This window comes from Acomys russatus, chromosome 15 (genome assembly GCF_903995435.1).
Source record: "Acomys russatus chromosome 15, mAcoRus1.1, whole genome shotgun sequence".
Classification (NCBI taxonomy): domain Eukaryota; kingdom Metazoa; phylum Chordata; class Mammalia; order Rodentia; family Muridae; genus Acomys; species Acomys russatus.
This window is the reverse complement of record NC_067151.1, coordinates 18,867,145-18,887,772: the sequence shown is the minus strand read 5'-3', so window position 1 is coordinate 18,887,772 and position 20,628 is coordinate 18,867,145.

Below are 20,628 nucleotides of genomic sequence, written 5' to 3'. Positions count from 1 at the left end.
TATCCCATAACAGTTATGCCATTGTTGCCCCAGAAGAAACATCTTATTTTGTGGGTGGGAATCACAGCATATGTAGTTAAGTGCTGCGTATGACTGTTGATGATATTCTCCCTCACCTGCCTGCATAGAATCTTCTGAAACTGTGAAAGCTAACCAGAATGGAGGAAGGTCCCAGTCAGTTTGAGAATGAGTTCTTACAGCCAAAACTTGAGGTGTCTTCTGCAATAGTGTATTACTGTGTAGTTACAGTGGGCCAACAAAAGAAACAGCAATCAATTGTGTGATTTCAGATGCTTCTGGAGTCTTCTTGACAAGTAACGTGGAGGGAGGAATTCTATGTGTGGTTCAGTAGTTTTTGTTTGGATGGGGGAGAAGAGGGATGGGTGGATGAGTTAACCAAAGCTAAAGATATATGAAAAAGGCTATGGAAACCCATAGTTAGTAAACTGATTTCAAAATATAGGTTTTTCAGAAAGGAGTTTGAATTGCTCCTTGAAGGTTATCTTGGAGCTCCATCCCCCTCTCTTCCTCTCTCTTTTTCTTGATGCCAGCAAGAGGGCAGCTTTGCTCTTTGGTGCACTCCCTAGAGGATTCTCCATTGTGATCTTCCACAGTCTCAGGAATACGGAGGCCACTGACCAGGAACTACAAAATGGACACAGGCCCAGACAAAGACTTCCTCTCTGTAACATGATAGTGTCAGGGAGACAGAAATCTAGCATGCCCAAGTAAACCTTACGTAGAATGTACAAATGGTCGATTCACAGAGGAAAGAGAAATCAATGATGAGACAGTAGTAACCAGAGGACAGAAAGGCTTTTGTTTGTTTAATTTTCAGCCATATTAAGGTATCAGGATTTGTAAACACTAACTTCTAAAGATAATCTTAAGTGCACGTGTGGATTGTAAAACCTAGAGCTCTTGTGCACAATGAGAAGAATTTTCCTTGACTTGAGGGGACAGCACTTAAAGAGTTTACCCTTTTATATGAAAATCATTAGCACATATTGTGGGTAGTTTCTTGTCCATATTCATAAGATAAAAAGTGTGCCGATATGCATACAGTGCCTGAATGCTGAGAGAAGTTTGTAGTAGCCTATGCATTTGTCATTATGAAGATAGACAGGTGAAAGAGAGCTTACAGTAAGGATGTTATGAATATAAGCCATAACAAACAATTGAAATATAACCACCTATAGAAAATTAACATTAATGCTAAATTTCAATTAAAATTAGAGACCATTGAAGTGGCTCATGGGGAGAGTCACTTGCTGCCAATCAAGCCTGGTGACCTGAGTGTGGCCCCAGGATCCACATGCTAGAAGGAGAGAATAGACTCTTTCCAGTTGTCCTCTGGCCCCACAAAAATTTTGAAGTGAAATTTAAAAACAAATGTAAAATATCAAAATTGAGATTTATGCCCAACTAAACACATGTATAAAAATACTCCAAAAGATATATATATAAAAATTAGAGACATCACATTAAAATCCAAAGATATAAGGGATATGACATTTGTATAGAGAAATGAAAGAACAGAAAAAAGGATAGAAGAAACAGCAAACAGGGTGATTTTGATATAACTGATCACATCCCGTAAGTAAAATATGTGATTCATTCAATTATCATCCACTAGGGTAACCAGACATCCACTAAAGGAACACTGCGTTGAGTAAGCCCCATCAGCAATTCTGCACTGTGCAGCAGGGGCTTTTATTTGTAGACGTTTTCTCTCACCCTACTGTATCCTTTTCCACATACCTGCAGAAGTGGGATGGAGTTGAATTGGAAAGGCAAAATCCCTTATCTAGAGTCCTGTCCCAGAATGAACTATTAAAGGCATGTAAAGGTTCTCCTTGAAGTATGACCTTTGAAATAGCAACCATGCCTCCATTGAGAGCTGCACTGTAAAAAATTCCTGAATATCCCATTTGACTTTTAGAGTTCCTGGGGCCTGTTTCATTGACCAAGTACAGAGCTTTCAGAGTATCTTAAACAAAAATGGACTTCTCGGAGTGTCCTTCTACTACATACTGTTTATTGCTTACACTTAAAATGTAAGGCCATTGAAAATATCCAAGCCCATGCTTTCTTTTCTTTAAATAATATAAAGTTATGTGGGCTTTTGCCATGCAGTGGTCAAGTGCTTGCTTGGCAGGTATGAGAACTTGAATTTGACCCAACACTACGTTTTAAAGCCATTTTCTGTGCAAGCTATTTCAGAAATAATAGCGTTAGCATGGATGCGTAAGGATGCCTTTTCTCTCTAGAAATGCTTTCTCTAATGATCTGTATTGTAGCTATATATTTACTATGCCAGCTGCACAAATGGGGTGGGGTGTAATGTGCGTAAGCAAAAGGATAGATAAAAATGTTCTCGCATATACAAAACCCCAGCAATGTAGCCTCATAGGCATAATTACCATCTGTTTCTGGGCTTGGCTAATGGGAGAACTTGTTAAATTACACACCGGCCCAATCTGAAAATAATAAAACCCCGACTTCTATGCGTTAGAAAACATGCCCCACGACCTCTCCTCCGCAACCTCTGATCTCCCGTGTTGAAAAACAAGGAAAACAGATAGACAAGCGGCCACCCACGCAGTGGTGTAAATTGGGGGAGAAGTGAAAATAGTGGAAAGGGACTGCCAGAATGCCTGACCGGTTCCCTGGCCCTTCACACATGGGTTTAATCACTTAGGCAAATTGTCCCTCCCTCCCACAGGAACTTTATAGGGCACTTTTCAAATTAAAAGTACCTTCTCCTCTTTCATGTTTTAACAAGTAGTGGCAGAGGGAAACATCTGGGTAGTGACTGTGGGGACAGCCTCTCCTCATCAAGGGATTGGGCTGTTATAGGCGCCCTTCCTGCAGGATGCTAGCAGTTTCTGAGGGGTTTCTTTGTGTGTATGTGAGGGAGTACTGGTACACAGATAGACTGATTATATACATCCGGAAGTTCTCTCACACATACATATCAATGTTTCCTGAACCTCTTACCTCAGAGTTCCCCGTAGGGGCGGTTACTGTGCAAACTGATGGCTAGAGAGGAAAGTGTCACCAGAGAAGACTGTCCATGGAGAGTCAAATGGTTTAAAACCCACCATTGTTCCAGGGCGTGTTGGATATCAACAGGGTTGGAGAACACTGGGGCTTGACCCTTCCCTGTAATCATCAGCTTGTAAAAAAGCAAAGAGTGGAAACACTGGACTCCAATTCCAAGCCAGAGGAACGGGGCCCTCATAATGTCTCTGGCCCTGGAGATTTTACATCCTGAACTGCCCAAAGAGTCACCAATAGATGACAATGTAAACCTTGGTATAGGAGACGAAACTTTGTAAGATTGCTGGGTAGCAAGAGGCTTTGTGATAAAGACAAAGACACAGAAGACACACATTGCCTCCTGCTGGAAGAGTCAAATGAGAAGGCCCACCGGCCATCTGAACAGAGAGCAAGCAGGAAGCGCTGCTTTGTTCTACAGGCTTTAGAAATAGATGGAGCATGCGCAGAATGTACATCCACACAGAGGTCTCTTTGGCCTCTTCTCTCCATTTCCTCTGGACACTGTAGGACCAGGACTCTGTCATGAACTCAGCCTGCCTTCTACGCCTCACATATTGTATGAATTCTTTCTGAGAGAAAACTTTAGCTATGCCCACTGTTTCGTTAAACACTGAAGACCGTCACTCTCCAGTGGAGTGGGGCTTTCCTCGCGGTGTGTTCCTACAGGTGTGGTCTCCACAGTCAGCGTGACTTGCGTGGGGAATAACAACGGTGGGACCCCTACAGCAGGAGCTCCCTGATCTACCAGTCTATCTAATCCGCCACTCACATCACAGCCCAATCTTCATTGCAGACAGCTGACTGAGGTGAGAGGTGTCATGAGTGCTTATGGGAGAGCTGCTCATGTCTGCTTAGCCTGTGCCTTTGCCTCAAGCTCATCTCTTCTGGAACCCCACTTTTTCTGCATCATTTTGCTGTTCATATACCAAAGGTCCCCTCCCCGACACCAGATCACTTTAACCTCACTTCCCTCTGCAGGTGGATAGAGTGTGTTTCCTACAGAGCCTTCTAGACTCCGTGGGCTGAGCAGGGCATTGTGGCTGCTCATCTCTGCAAAAGCAGCTCTGATCCTTCCTGTGAAAAGGGTTGTTTGTCTGCCCTGCCCCCCCTATAACTCTTCTGTGGGCTGTCTGTCAGTTCCCCACGTTCTGTTTATATACAGAAGTGTCCCACCACGTCCACTAGATGCACTGCTGAAATCAAAAATCAAAGCTTTGTATATGTTATTAAGTGCATTCTGCCAACTGCGATGCACTCTCAGCTTCTTGGTGAAAATGAGACTTTATTCTATGTATGGCAGAGTTGTTAAAACAGAGATAAAATGCACATAAATGTGTCTGGTTTGCCTATGTCATATTTCAGCCTTTCGTTTAGGAAATGCACTCAGCGCAGACTACAAGGTTGGAAGTACATTTGAGAGACAGCTCCCAGGAACACCTGGGCATTAGTACACACCTGGTGGAACCTGTAGCAACTGTTCAGAGTATCTGGTACCTGCTCACCATGTGTGTCCTTCCATGTGATCATATCATGGAGTACACCTCCCTGTGTCCTTTTGTGATATGTGGCTCATTGTTCAGAACCTATCTCAGTCATTTGTTTCTCTGTAAAGTCCTGAGTTTATCTTTCTTGGGCATTTTCAGAGAAACTTGTGTAAATCTCTCTGGAGGCACTAAAGACATTTTATTATTTTTATTTGCTAATTCTACTTAGTAAGGGCATTTCAAAAGTATACATTGCCTCATGATTTCCTAAATAGCGATAGGAAAGAGGACTTTGGAATGAGACTGGTAAATGAAGTTATCTCCAGCAACCCACTTAATGTTTCCATGACTCAGATTCTTCACTTGTGAAGAAGAGATTAAGGCATTAACTGAAGGAGATGTAATGGAAACTGTGTGTTGTCATAGACATAACTGGTTTTAAGCTGTACACAAATGCAGCTCAGTTGTCAATTTTGCTACAGTATTTAAGTCAGCATGTGGCACAGAAACAGCACTTAGCATGGCTTTCAAAGAACACAGCATCCCACATTTAACAAACATCTTGCTTTACCTACAATAAACACTAGGTGAGATGCGAAGCTATGTTATTAGTTCCTGAATTTGTGTTTCTTATGACACACATTCAGTTTTAGAAGTTGTATTGTTTAGAGTTGATAGATTGGTAATGTATGAGGATTTTGGGGAGGAAAAAAAAATCCCTTTAAATGATTTTTCTCTGCAAGTCATGTAAAAAAAAAGTAGCATTAAAGGACAAGTGGCCAATAATTATATGACAAACTATTTCATATCTTTAGTATAGAAATGAAGATCAGAACTAAACTGAGGGGCTGGAGAGATGGTTCAATGGTTAAGAGCCCTTGCTGTTCTTTCAGAAGACCCAAGTTTGATTTCTATCACCTACGTCAAGGAGCCCAAAATCTCCTGTAACTTCAGCTATACGGTATCTACCATCTTTTGGGCTCTCCTGGTATACATTAATTCTGCTTTAATATTCACACACACACACACACACACACACACACACACACACACACACACACACACACACACACACTCAAAAATAAAATGACATTAAAAAGCTACTTTGAGATTCCATCCCATCCCAATCCAAAATGGGTATCACAAACAGCAAGAACAATAACAACAAACAAAATAACCAATAATGTAAAAACCTAAACCAAACTGTAACAATAGTTGAAAGGAGTTACTGATAGTGAAATACCCTACCCTGGGCTGGGCACAGGCAGTGTAGTCATGACCTCACAGTTGTGGCTGCCAGCAGCGGGCCTACACAAGATCAGGTCTACCTACTGCCAATCACTGATCCTGGTAATTTCTTGTGGCCCTAACACTCCATTCTGCACTATTGGCTACTGATGGATAAATGATTAAATATAGCTTAAGACCCAACCTTTCTAATCCAACTGTTCGTGGTGTATCTACTGTCTGTCTGCTTTGAGCCTTTTGTACCTCTTTATACAATCGTGTCATGGAATACAACTCCATGTGTCCTTTTGTGAGAGCCAGCTCATCCTATGACAGTGGTTTATTTCTCTGTAAAGTCTTTTAAGGGTCATTATTTGAGGAGAAGGAAGCCATTGTCTTCAGTGACGTGCCCACTGGGGAGCCCACCATTCTCCAATAAATCATTCCAAAGCCAGTGTCACACAGATGGTTCAGAGTAAACTCAATGGGTTCACAAAAGAAGAGGGAACAGAAAGACAGGCCTGTGGGGAAAGACTTGGTTTTGTAGGGAAGGGCAGAGGTTTTACGGATGGGAGGAAGATCAAAATGTCTCTGAGTGATAGCAATCAAAATGTTCTTTATGCCTGTAGAAAGTCACTGAAGAACAAACTGAACACAAAGTTATAAAGTAAAGGCAAAGAATGTGTAGCCAAAAAGGAACCATCAGTGTCTGCTAATTTCTTTTTTTTTAATTTTTTATTATTTAATTAATTTATTCAGATTACATCTCAATTGTTTTCCCCTCACTTGTATCCTCCATTCCTCCCTCCCTCCCACTTTCACCCTATTCCCCTCCCCTAGGTCTACGACCAAGGGGGACCCCCTCCCTCACTATATGGTCATAGGCTATCAAGTCTCATCTTGGTAGCCTGCTTATCCTTTTTCTGAGTGCCATCAGGTCACCACGGGGAAGTGGTCAAATATGGGGCACCAGAGTTCATATCCGAGTCAGTCCCCACTCTCCACATAACTGTCCTGTCCTAAAATGCTATTTTCTTATTTCTCACCTACTGATGCTGCTGGCTACTCCCACAATTTGGCTACTGTGACAAACTGTTTCTCACACCTGTTCAGGTTTATGCATGAACACCAGCAGCTGAGGACCAAGTTGGATCCCCAGAGCCTATGTTGTGCCCAGTGACAAGGGTGTTTACTTTAATAAAGCCAGCAGTCACTGTTCCCGTGTCCTTGTCAAAAAAAAAAAAAAAAAAAAGCAATGGTGTCAGCTACAGCCTAGAATTGACTTGCCTCTCAGCTGTCCTCTGGAGGGGTCACTCAGCTTGAAGAATGATTACTCTAAATCACAGGGAGCGGCTGAGGTCCTGAGGGGGTCCCCCTTTCTGTCCGTGGCCTGTCGCATTGGGGACCTGTATTTTCTAAGCTAGTTGTCAATTCAGTGAGACGGTTTCCACATCCTCAGAAGGAGATAAGGATATTCCTCAATCGCTGCACTGTGAATCCAAATTAGAATAGTCGGGGTTTAATCCATGCTTGAGCATTTATGCTCAAGCCCGGTGATCTGATAACGTGCACTGAGCTAACCTCATTTCATGACTGCTGGCTTGGAAGAGCAATGAACTAAATTCAGCTTGTATTTCAAAAAATTCTCTCTGTGTGAAGTAATCATCTCACCGATAAGCTATGATATACAGATCTGAATCACAGTGCTGGACTGAATACCTGGAATAATTCGGTTGGACTGGAGGCCACAGCGAGTGCCAGACCAGCCTGAGAAAAGCAAAGGGCTCAGCTTTGCACACAGGCGAGGCCCCACTCGCATGTGTCAGCTGAAATTTATAGCAGCGGGGGTTGCACGTGCAGCCTTTGGTGTGCTGTGTGTCCACAGACTCTCTAGTTCGGTGGGAGGAATGCTAAACAATGAGGTTTCCAACAACACAAAGGCACAAGGCGGTCTCCGAACACTTCTGCGAATTTCAGTATGTGTGCACAGTGATGCCGGCACCTACCTAGGATATTTTAAAAGTCCACGCCTCCTCTTAAGGAAATGAGAACATCTCCTATTTGTCTTTTAGTCTAATTACAATGTCCTACTTTTTATGTGCTTTATTGTAGGGATATTTTAAAATATATTTTTCCTTTAATACATTTGCTATAAAACCGCACCTCCTATGAATAGAATTCTCTTTTAGCATTAGGCAAGACATAAAATGTTTTGTTTTTAAAACACTGATTGCATGCTGGGGAGATTGATTAATAGAGAAACTGTTTGCCCTGCAGGCGTGAGAACCTGGGTTTGATCCCCAGATTCCACGTGACAGAGTTGCTTATGGTGGCACATGCTTGTAATCCTGACAGTAAGGACAAGCCAGCACTCTGTAGGCCAATGAAGAAAGCCTGTCTCAAACACCAAGCTGAGCATGGCTCCTGAGCAACAATTACGCCTCCTCTCTGAATACCATACGCATATATACACACACCTGTATGCCTCCCACACCCCCACTCGTGTGTGCGCATACACACACAGAGTGGGGGAAGGACAGAGTGCAACATCAAAAAGGCATATTCTGAACTGTGAACATCACACCATCTATGTTTAGAATGAAGCCCAGCACTTTGAGCTATACTAAATTAGAGGTGAGAATTTACTAGGACTTTCTCATTAGAATAGTTTTGAGAAAGTTGGAGAACATGCAATGTTTTACACTGGCACAATACAGAAAATGAAGGTGATTTTGCAACTATTGCTAAGTTAATATAAAAGAGAAACAAAACTGTGTCCCAGAGCGCCTACCCTGCCTTCATAATTCTTTCCCTGGGACTACCAGGACTGTGAGCTTCTAAGACACCGTTCTCGATGCACAGCCTATTTATGTTCAATTGCAGTTTTTCATTTATTTCAATATAATCAAATAATACCATAACTTCTAACTTTAGGTGATTTCAAAATTTTTAGGACCAAAAACCCCACAATATTTTTTAATTCTTCCTTTGCCACTTATTACAAAGATTTTTTTTTTTTTTCCATCATCTTCAAGAAACTGAGTAGTGACAGGGCCATCCCTGGCCTTTGAGATGAATGCCATAGCCCCTCCCACAACCCACAGGCAGTCTACAGAAACCAACGTCTTGTTCCTGACTGCTGTTCCTGAGTGTGCTTATCCACACTGGCCGCTGAGGGAAAGGGGAACACTGAGAAACATTTACTCTCTCTGACTCACTGGAGATGGAGATTTCGTCTGGGATTTACTCCACACAAATTTCGTCAAATACAAAACTACCCTGAGTGCTGATTGGCTGGCAAGACAAATTTCTGTTAATGAGATACTAAACACTAGCCGTGATGAGGGGTTTTTCCAGGCACGTATTCAGCCAATCAGAGGACAGGACTCCCAATAGTGCCTGCTGCACTATGTTTTGCACATAATTAAAAAGCTCCTGGCAGCTTCCACTGAGCTGGATTGAATTCTTGAAATGCAGTGGTTTGTTATATAATAACAGACAAGTTTGGCTGGCTGGAGTCTCACAACGCTGGCACCAATTATGATTCGGAAAATCGCCTATCCCTACTTGTGTGCTAGGAAACATCTTGAGTGGGGAGGGCATTATGTTGTGACACTAGCTTAGAAGTGGGGTTCTAGGCAGCTTTTGCTCATCCCTGCCTGACCTCTGGATCAGGACAGTCAGTAGATCATCTTCTGATTCTTGTGATGACTTCTTCTGAGGTTTGCCTGCAAACCATTATTTTACCTTTTTAAGACTTACTGGCACATTTCACTGACTCTCTGAATTAACAAAAAATTCAAGTTCTCATAGCTCAAGATGAAAAAGGAAGAGCACTGGGCATGGCAGGAACATGAAGAGAAGCCTTGGCTCACAACTATTAAGGCATCAGTCAGATATTTCAACACTGACCGTGATGTGGATTTAAAGAATTTGCTTCACTAGCCAACATATTGAAGGGTTTATCTCTTCAGCAGGTTTTTCCTAAGAAAATTATCTCAACTCTCCAATAATTCAAATACAAATATTTGCATTAATCCTCTGCATTTAAACTTATCTAAAGCTGTGCCCAGTTAGTTTTTAAAAATTCCAGCTTGTAAGATTATATTTAAATGGATGGTATTTTAACCCTACTTTAATATTATCATCTTAGAGTAAGTATAAATTTTACTCATTAAAATGTACCTTTAATTTAAACACACCTAGAACATAATTTTACATTAGCTAGAGTACTTGATTAAAATATTTAAGAAGATTATATTGTTTAAAATTTAATATGTTTGCATAATTGTCACATCTACACATACATATAGACATATATGTATTACGTTATATATTCTATAATTTACTATAATTACATGAACTTAACTACTGTTTTACATACTAAATTCAGACTGAAATTGAGTCTTTTAGTTTTTCAACTGGAACTCATTCCTTCGCCTATGTGGATGGCTTAGTGAACGGTGTCACACTAATGATAGGTGTTGCAGAATCATATGTTGGATCAAATAACAACTAGCCATGTGGAAAGCATGCAAACACCATGACAATATAAACACACGCTCTAGAAAAGCCCTTATAGACATGCCAGAGGTGTGTCTCCTAGGTGATTCTAAAGCCAGTGAAGATGACAATGACTACTTGTCACAGCTTGATCCATAATATCCACTCAGAATCATTACATGGGAAATCAATTCCTAGAGTCTGGATTAGTGAGGTGACAAGTGGTAAACAAGAGAGGTTTTTTTTTTTGTTGTTTTGTTTTTTTAAATTTAAAAAGTAGAACAGCGGCAAAATGAGTTATTGCATAATTCTGCAATTTTGACTGTGGATGATGGGTTTATGTGTATATTTTATATTTGGCATAAATAAAGAAAAGCAAGTTTGTCTGCAGTGTTCAAATGAATAAAAACAAAATAATTATGTCTTTTGCCAATTTTGCTTCCATTTAGGAAAGAGTTGAAAAAACTTTACGTCTTACCTTCTCATGATATATTTAGTGAAATGTGACTACAAAATATAACACTATACCAGAGGAAATCAGGTCAGGCTTCTACTTTTTCATAGGTCTCTGGCTTTTTACAGTTTCAAATACCAAACATATATAAATAAAAGTGGAGTATACAAGCCTTCATTTGAATAATATCAATAAAATGAGTTTGTTTCAATTTAGATCTTTAAAGTATAGGTTCTCTATTTTTATTAGTGGAGTCAAAGTTAAAATTTTTAATACAGTCATGACAGTCTGACCACTTACAGTACAGCCTAGAGCTGCTGACATGCTGACAGTAGCACTTCTTTTTTGGGGGGAGGCGGGGCCAGATTGTGAGGCTGGTGGCAAGAAGTCACGCTATGTAGCTTAGGTGATCAGGTTTGGCAAAAAGTTTCATTAACCAATGAGTCAACTTTTGGGGTTTTCTATGGTTTTTATTTATTTATTTATTTATTTATTTATTTATTTATTTGGTTAGATTGGTTTATCAATATTCTTTTTTTTTTTTAATTTATTCTTGTTACATCTCAATGTTTATCCCATCCCTTGTATCCTCCCATTCCTCCCCCCCCCATTTTCCCATTATTCCCCTTCCCTATGACTGTTCCTGAGGGGGATTACGTCCCCCTATATATTCTCATAGGGTAACAAGTCTCTTCTTGGCTACTTGCTGTCCTTCCTCTGAGTGCCACCAGGTCTCCCCCTCCAGGGGACATGGTCAAATGTGAGGCACCAGAGTACGTATGGTTTTTAAATACTTTAACCCACAAATTACTGTATCACAGGAAGGACAGAGTTTGATGAGTATGTGCTACGTGCATGACGGCATATGCATATATTTCATAATCAACATTCATTTTCTGAAGGATGATCTGGTCAGAGGCTTTTAACATTTATGCAGCAAAATGCTAAGTAGCTATCATATAATTATATATAAATAATATATATTTAATATCTTTTATATATTTAAATTAAAATAAATTTTAATTAAAAAACATACTAAACACAAGTACCCTATGAGTCTATTTTACATTTTAACAAGAAAACCATAAAATATTTGTGACATTGCTATGAAAAAACATTCTTGAGTCTTCTTCTTCCTCTTCTTCTTTTTCCTCTTCCTCCTCCTCCTTGGACTACCCTGTGTTTATTTTCTACCCTTCCATAGAATTCACACTTTGAGAACTGAATGTTCTGCAATTATCTAAATCCCAACCAACTCTTTAGTCAGCTGAAGTGGGCAGGTCAGAACACTCTTCTGCAGAAGCCCGGGTTCTGGTTCCTGGGATGTCTCCTAAAGTTATTATAAAATTAGAGTGATGACTAAATGAAAAGTCAATCAAGCAGGACAGGTGCAAGACAAACATTACAAATGTTAATTGTTACTCTTTTCTTACAGAATAAAGTGTTTTATCTAAGCTTCAAGTTCACAGCAAAAGGGGAGAATGCCAGAGAAGAATATGGGTTGAAACCCTGGTTTTCAAATTGAGAATCTGACTCAATTTCTAATTCTCATGATGTCTGGAAAAACAGGTCAGGATTTGAGATGGTTGAACCCTGAGCTTTTTCCCCTTTTAAGAAGTATTTGTAACCAATAGTTTTCTCAATTCATTTGTACTAACTTTAATTTAAAATTAGATGGATATAGTTTCAAACACTGGAATCTAGATTATAAATATGATGTTATTTTCATTTTTGTACATTAATGATTGTTTCCATTTCTTTAAGGATACAGAATCCTTGCTGTAGATTAGGGAGTACTACATTGTATCCCAGTGTGTTTGCAGCCCCACTTAGTGACTTTTAAACTCCCATGTCTTGCAATTTCTATAATTTATTAAAATATCACTCATTTCCAGCTGAAGAATGAAAGACATTCTTTCAAAACTAGATTTATCCTCTTTAGTTTTAATTGCTGCACTTTAGTTGATAGTTTTCATCTGAAGGAATACTAATACTGACTGTATTTAATTTTTGAATTTCCATGTATTTTTAATGTATTTTGATCATATACTTCCAAGATTCTCCCATTGGATAAAGTCCTTGCTCAATAGGTCATACACGATTCTTTGTTTCACACAGTTATTTTTTTTAAGCCTTCATAATGTCTCCGGCTTCGGAGTCTCTCCAGGGAATGGCACCAAACAGCATGAGTAAGTCAGGCATGAAATTAGAAAATAATGTAAATAGGATGAGAAAGTCTATTTCCTTTAATGGAATTTCTAGCCATAGCTTAACACACATTGAACAGCATTAAGTTACATTAAGAAATCACAGTGTTCCATAGTGGAGGCAGACAGCAGCATGAGGAAGTCCTGTGGAAGCTGTGTAACTTTCTGATAGCCATTGACGCTTCATTTGCTGGGTGAAGCTAGAATTAACCTCTCCTCAGAAAGCCAGAGGTGCACTTGCTGCTGTGTTAACTCTTTTCTCTTTCCTCACAGCATTTTCAGATGGGTTTAGAGGTAGGTATCACCTTCCATTGTGCATTTTGTTCAAACAAGCATCTCTCTTCCATTGTAATCCCAAACTTGCCCTTACATAGAGTAGGCAGGTCACTGAGCACTCCCTATGCATAATGGAGATCCTAGAACAATGCCCCAATACAGTTCTTACCCACATAGTTATATTTGCCCAATGCAAATCAGGTCAATGTACCCATATCATTTTCCATTTATCTAACACTTTAGCTATAATTGATTGATTTAAAGAGTGTTATAGGATTGAATAGAAAAAAAGTGGCCTCTATTTTTTCAACTATTCTCCTTAGGTGGCCCTGATTTTTTAGCTAATAAGTGCTAACTCTGTAGGACCATTTGCTAGCATGGTCAAGGGAACTTATAACAGGCAGTTAGGACTCCAGTGCCAACTTCAACATTACATTTATTTTGCTACAATGGCAATACTGGTGTTGTGGAATCCTGCACCTTTCAGTCTCTGAGCATAGAAAGCACTACATCGATGGTTTTTATAACTGCCGGATGTAAATAGCTACATGTGTATTGTGCTCTGATAAAGAAGAGGAACATTAAAATCTTCAGTTATGATTTCTAATATGCCTTTGGTTGACCTATTTTCTGTGAATTAACATAGATTTGTTTACTGATTCTGATCATCAGTGTTTCATCTCTTTTTTTTATAACCCAGTAATTATAATAATGCAGAATATAAGTTGTCGACAAAAAATGGGAAATGTAATAATTCTCCACTTTAATGAAATTTAGTACCTAAAATACTCTACATATAGGGAGATAAAGTTTATGTTTCCGTGTCATGGGTCAAACAAGCAGAAAACTTTCAATTTCTTGAGATCTGGCAAGGTAGATGGTGCTTTCAAATGGCATGTGAAGGCAATGCCCCAGACGGGAAGCTGAGCCATGTATTCTTCTGTTCTTTGCTACTTATTTTGTCTCTCTTTTCTTCAAAACTCCCCTCATAGTGGACCATGAATTTAGCCGGAGACAGAATATGACAGAAAGAGAATCATGGTATCATCAATTCCTGCCTTCTAAGGAGCTGCTTTACAAACTAGAAAATGACTTTAGTTTTAACCACTGACATATTAAGGCACAATGAAACCTGTTTCCGTCGAATGCATCAACTTTTGACTTCAAATAAGTTTCTTGACTTTCTATGTCCCCCTCAAGAGGCCCTTAGGTTTTCACCATCGCAGGCACTGCAGTCGTCCAATTTGCCCCCGGGTGTTGAACTTTCTCTCCCCCTGAAGTTAGAGGGTATGGCTGACATATTTTGACTTAAGGGTGCATATTCTAGGAAAAGCACTTCTTTTCCTATCACTGGAGCCAAATAGAATGACAAGAGGCATTTTCAACAAATGTCTTCAACAAATATGTGCCATCAGAAAAGACTGACTAAGCACATGACAATTTATTCTACCAGGAATTCTGACCACTTATCAAAGAAGCACCCATGCAAGTTTTAAGGAGCATGAAATGTAAAATATGTGTTTGGACAAGCTTAGAAGGCAGCAATCAGACAGTGCACTTTGGCTTGTCTCTACAATGAACTCACTCACATTCACATACTCATATAATCTTTGTTTCTTTCTTTCTTTTTTTTTTTTTTTTTTTTTTTTTTTTTTTTTTTTGAATACAAGGTTTCTCTGTATAGTCTTGGCTGTCCTGGACTTGTTTTGTAGACCAGGCTGTCCTTGAACTCACAGCTCTCTGCCTGCCTCTGCCTCACTGAGTGCTAGGATTCTAAGCATGCATCACTTGCCTGGCTCATTACTCATATAATCTTAAAGAGGGTGATAATATTGCATTGAATAGCTGAAGAATTAGAAAAAAGATCTCATCAGCTCAGGCTATGGCTAATGTGGAGAATCCAACTAAATGGTGGTTTATTGAGAAGGTGGCTGAGGCTAGGACTGACAATGTGTTAGGGACTCTTGGTGAAATCTGAGATGAACCAGAGCTAGATCCATTCAAGGGTTACCTTTGCCAAGCTGGTTGCAGGACTTGGGATCTGACAAACTCACATATGGATAACATCAGAATCTATTCCTATAGGCCTGTCCTCCCCTCAGGGTCCAATAGGAATCTAAAAGCATTAAGATCATTCCAGAAACCTCCATGGACATCTAGATCTAGGATATGTATTATTAGTTAAATTTTTTATTTTGCTTCTCTACTCAGATTACTATTATTATTTTTGTAATTTATTGCTAGGTGAAAGTAATAATTGTCATGGTCCAAAAAGATTTGCACATAAAACCATGACAGTTCTTCTATTTCACGGCAAAGAGAGCAAAGTTAACCACTTCAAAGATTAAAAAAATTCACTGCTACACATTTTAGTGTTTGGTAATGACTTTTCACCGTGAGTTTTTTTTTTGTGTCATTTTTATCTGAGGTCCCTGCCTGTATTGAGTCAATTTTATTATCGTTAATGGGACTCTCAATCTTTTGGCAGCATCTAGCAGCCTCAGGGAGGGCGGCCAACCAGCAAAGAGAGTGAAGGCAGAAACAGGAGTTGGTAGGGAGGGCTGAGGGAAGGGAGACCAGAAGTTCAGCCAAACAGCCAGCCAGAGGGACTAGGCCAGTTCCAAGAGGTCAGACATCAGGCAGCCAACATTTGATAAACAAGTGAACTCAGCTACTGAGCTTCAGTGAGCTTCATTTGCTGACTCCCATCTTGGGAGGGAGATGACCTGAGTATTCATTCCTTAAGCTCCAGTGTTTTCCAACAAATTCACTGTGTTCTGGAGCCAAGTTCTGAAGAACATTACATATGGGACCAAAAGAAATGATGCTGTTTTCATCAGTATTGGGAGGATAGAAGCAAAAAAGTTCAAGGATAGTTTCATCTTGGCCAAGTATCCAGATCAATAATAGTGCACTGGACTCTAAGTCTCATGGGGCAGGATGAATATTTAGCTTTCATTTTTTTCTGTTGAGTTTCTTTATTTCTACTTATCTGTTTTACATTTGTTTCAAATATACATATTCTTTGCTAGATACGGCAACAAATTCCCATATTTGCCTCACAAAAACAAGCAAGCAAGCAAGTGAGCAAACAAAAAACAAAACAAAACAAAAAACAAAAACAAAAAACCAAACAAAAAACCCAAAACAAACAAAAACAAAAACAAAAACAAACAAACAAACAAAAAAACCAAACCAAAACCCTCTAGATTTTAGGGTCTTCCATGGTTAACACATTATTGTATTTGTTCTTCCTGACCTTCTCTCTCTCCTCCCCGAAACAAAATATTCCTGTCGTAAATTTCCATTATATAGTTCTCTCATTAAAAACTTAGCCGTGCTATACACGTTACCTCAAACTACAGACTGTTCAAATTTTTCCAACTGATCCTATAACCTCTCATCCCCACTCCACTCCCAACTCCCTCTCTCTGTCTCTCTCAATTTCTTTTTTGTCCAACATCATATTTAGGCATTCATGTACCTTACCTGATAGGTCTCGTTGATAGTCTTTGGATTGTTCCTTATTCTGTCCCTAATACTTATGCTTGTGAGTTTCTCAAAGAATCCATTTTCCAATGCTCTGCCTTCGGTCCATATGACATAGCCATACAAACAGTTGTAAGCCGAACATTGTTGGCAGGGATTTCATTGGAATGAGGTAGGGTGATTCCACAGGACTCTCTGTAACCTCAGCCTCCTTTCTTCACAGAAGTTGGTCATCTCTCTAGCCTAGACTCATTACACAGTGCCAGAGAAATGATATGCTATCCTCTCCTGGTGATTAGCAGGCCACTTGGCTCTACCCCTATTCTATCTTTCAGAAATATTATATTCACATTATGAAGCTATTTACACTGTAGAAAATTAACAAGAGGATAAATCAGGTCTTAGACTACATTGAAAAGATAACAGAAAGTTAGACAAATATTTGGAACTGAGCTTTATGAAGTACAATGAAAGAATGAGCCAGTGGCTTTGCACAGGGCGTAAGGACCTGAGGCATACAGCCATGGGTCTCATGGAAAGGAGGATATGGGGATGGAAAAACAATTCCAGAAATCAAGTAGGTGAGAAGTGGGGGGTTAGAAGGGTACCCACTGAGAGAGAAGTCATAGAGATATCTAATGCTGAGACATAGTCCCAAAATACGCAAATTCTATTACTGAATATTTAGACACAACAGAGAAGAATGACTTTGATCTACCATGTGGAAATTTAGCACAGGGGCAGCCATGAGACTTGTTGGCAAAAATGGGAATCAAAAGAAATTGAGAAGTCGGCAACACGCGAGGCTGTAGCTCTCCTGAACTGTAGCTGGCTTTTCTCTTCTTTAAACATTTTATAATCAGTCTGTACATTCAGATCTTCCCTCAGATCCAGACTCATATTTATTGCAGATGCTAATTGGAAAGGTTATATGGAAAAAAAAATGTGAGTTTGGGCAACAAAATCTTCCAAGTTTTTTAAAAAAATGTTATTTCTATGTCTCAATAAAACGAACTATTTATCTGTTAGTAAAATAGTTATGGTCTTTCTCCCAGTTTTATTGGGTTTGATTTTTATTCTTTTTATTTTCTGAAGGGGAACTAGCCCTTCTTGGCTGTGGTTGTTGGATTACTACTGTTCTGAAGACACACCTTTGATTAATGTGCAGTGGTTCCACGGTGTCCGTTGAATGTGCTTCCCTCTCGATCCTGTAGGTGTGTGTGTGTGTGCTCACACCATCACAGCAGCACTGGCAATAACAAACACAAAGAACAGATCAGCACAGAAATCAGAAAGGACAGCTTTACAAAGGTTCTCTAGCAGTGAGAACAAGGCTCCAAGGAACAAGTTACCTGACTTCAGAGGCATCTTCAAACAGAGCCGTCAAAACCTTCACAACCATGTAGCTATCATATAAACAGAGCATAGGGCCCACAGAACAGAAGAGTCTAGAGATAAATTCCATTGGTGATTGACAAAGCTGCAAGAACACAGAAAGGCATGAGGACACGCATGTCAACCAGTGCTGAGGAGACAGGTGGATATCCATGTGAAGACAATTGTAGCTTGTCTCCACCATTCACAAAAAAAAAAAAAAAAAAAAATCTAAAAATGGGCCATAAAATACAAGATGAAGTTACAAATGTTCTAGACAACAGTACAGATAGGGCTTAGATCCCCCTACTCTAACTAATACAGTGACGGGTGGGCAATTGCCAATTAACATAGTCTAGTCTCTTGCCAATCAAGGTCTCAACTTGGAGAGCGCTCGCCATCGGGATGGCGGAAGGCGGAAACCAGTGCCAAGTCAGGGCATGGTACTTCGCAGCTCTCTGTATTTTGCCCATGTTTGACAAAATGGGTGAGAGTAGAGGTCTGATTTCCAGAGGGCACTGATATACGCAGGGCTGTCAACCCTGTGATCGGCCCCTATATGGCCACTGATATGCTCAGAGCTTAACTGAGTGCTCAGCCCCAGCCTGGCTCTGGATCCGACCGACACCTTTTGGCTGGAGGTGGGACATTGGGTGTCAACCCACATGCAATCAGACATGCTTCCCAGGAGACCATTAACAGCAGGCAATGTACCTCCTGTGCAGTGCTTTGCCTTGCACCCCGAACGTGATGAGAATTAGGGCTTAAAGGCTGTCAGCCAAGCCTAAGGAGGCTACCTGGCCTTAATGGCAAGAAGGCATGAATAATAAGGGCATGGTCTCCATCTGTGTGGACACCAGCCTGTATTAGAAAACCCGACTGTACAGTAGAATGAGGGGAGATTTTAGGGAGGAGCCACTAAGAGGTGTCTTTGTGGAGCCCTGCCAGCCAGCGGCCTCCTAGCCACTGCTTTTTGTCCAGGGCCCTGAAATTGAGGGAGCGGCCAAACGAGATTGGCCCAGGGTTGGAGGAAGTCCTGGGTGTAAAGTCAGCTGGGGGGTCTTCGGTGTCCAAGCGATGATAATGGACCTGAACAGGGTTGGTAGCCGCATCCACCTGTGCTTTAACAAAACTGGAAAGGCGGTTAAAGGCCCAATGACCAAAGGAGAGGAGGAGAATAATGCCCACAAGGGGTCCCAGAAGGCTGGGCAAGAGGGTGGTGAGCCAGGGGGAGGAGGAGAACCAGTTCTGATACCAGGACTCCTGTTTCTCTCTGGCTCGCTGGCGTTCCTCCAGGGCCTTGGAAACTTTGTCAAAACTCTTTTGTGCTAAGCCTGTTTTACTGAGATAGAAGCAACATTCCTCTTTAAGAGCAGCACAGAGCCCCCCCTTCCTTGAGGAAAAGGAGGTCGAGGCCTCTGCGGTTTTGAAGAACTACCTCTATAAGGGAATCGAGGGAGTCAGAGGGAGGGAGCTCGCGGAAGGCCACAGGCAGCTAGAGGGTTCCATCTTCCGGAATTAGTACTGTTGAGGTGGTGGCACAGAGGTCCAGTCCTGGGCTGGGGGAAGGGGGAGCCGGACAGAAGGAGAATTGGCAGAGGGGAGAGGGATTAAGGGTGGTGGAAGGCTGGCTGGCGGCACCGGAGTCTGTTGGATCTGTCCCGTAGCAGGCACTGGGCTCAGGAGAACGAGGAAGAAGATGAGCAGGGACATTCGGTGCTCTGTCCCCTGACGCTGCTGATAGCCACTGCCCCCTGCCACTCCTGATGCTGCTGCTGCGGTGGCGGTGGCCAAGATGCTCTCAGCTCGGCAAAGCCTGCTCCTGGCAGTGACTGCAGGCCCCAAGCAGGGGGAGACGGCCGTGGGAGCCACAGCCTGTTGCATGGGAGGCGCTGCTGGGGCTGGGAGGTCCGTTGTGGCAGCTGAGGCTTTAACATGATGGCAGAGAAATTAAAGAGTGAAGGGAGAGGAGGGCCCGGGGATGGGCCCCAGCTGGAGAGTGCGGGAGCGTGTGGTGGATGTGGTGGGTGCAGGATCTTCGCCCGCAGCCTCAGCTTCTTCGGAGGATGGGGGAGGAGCAGGATTAGATTGAGAGCGAGTAACAGGGAAAGTAAGGCGCAGAACGGAAGGCTGTGAAAGACGAGAATTTAAAAGTGAAAGCTGTTTTTGAAGTTGAGCGATTTCAGCGGCATCTTCGAGCTGGGAGTGAAGATGGGCTTTTAGGTTACAAAGGCAAGAAAAATATCGGCAGGAAGGAGATTGATTATAGGGGAGGACAGGAGGCTGCAGTTTATGGGGTGAAGCTGTAGGAGGTGGCCATACTTCAGAATGATCTCCAGCAGCTTTTTCTTCAAGAGCTGCGTCATCGTCAGGGTTAAGGGAATCTCCAGGATTGACAAAAAGGACGGGGGGGGGGGGGGCGCAGAAGACTTTGTAGTGGGTGGAGAGGCAGTCTTGGAATTCTTACTGTTAAGAGGGATAACAGGCGCGCAGAAAGGGGAATAGCCGCGTTCCATAGAAGAGGCAGGATCTTCATAAGCAGGGAGAGGCA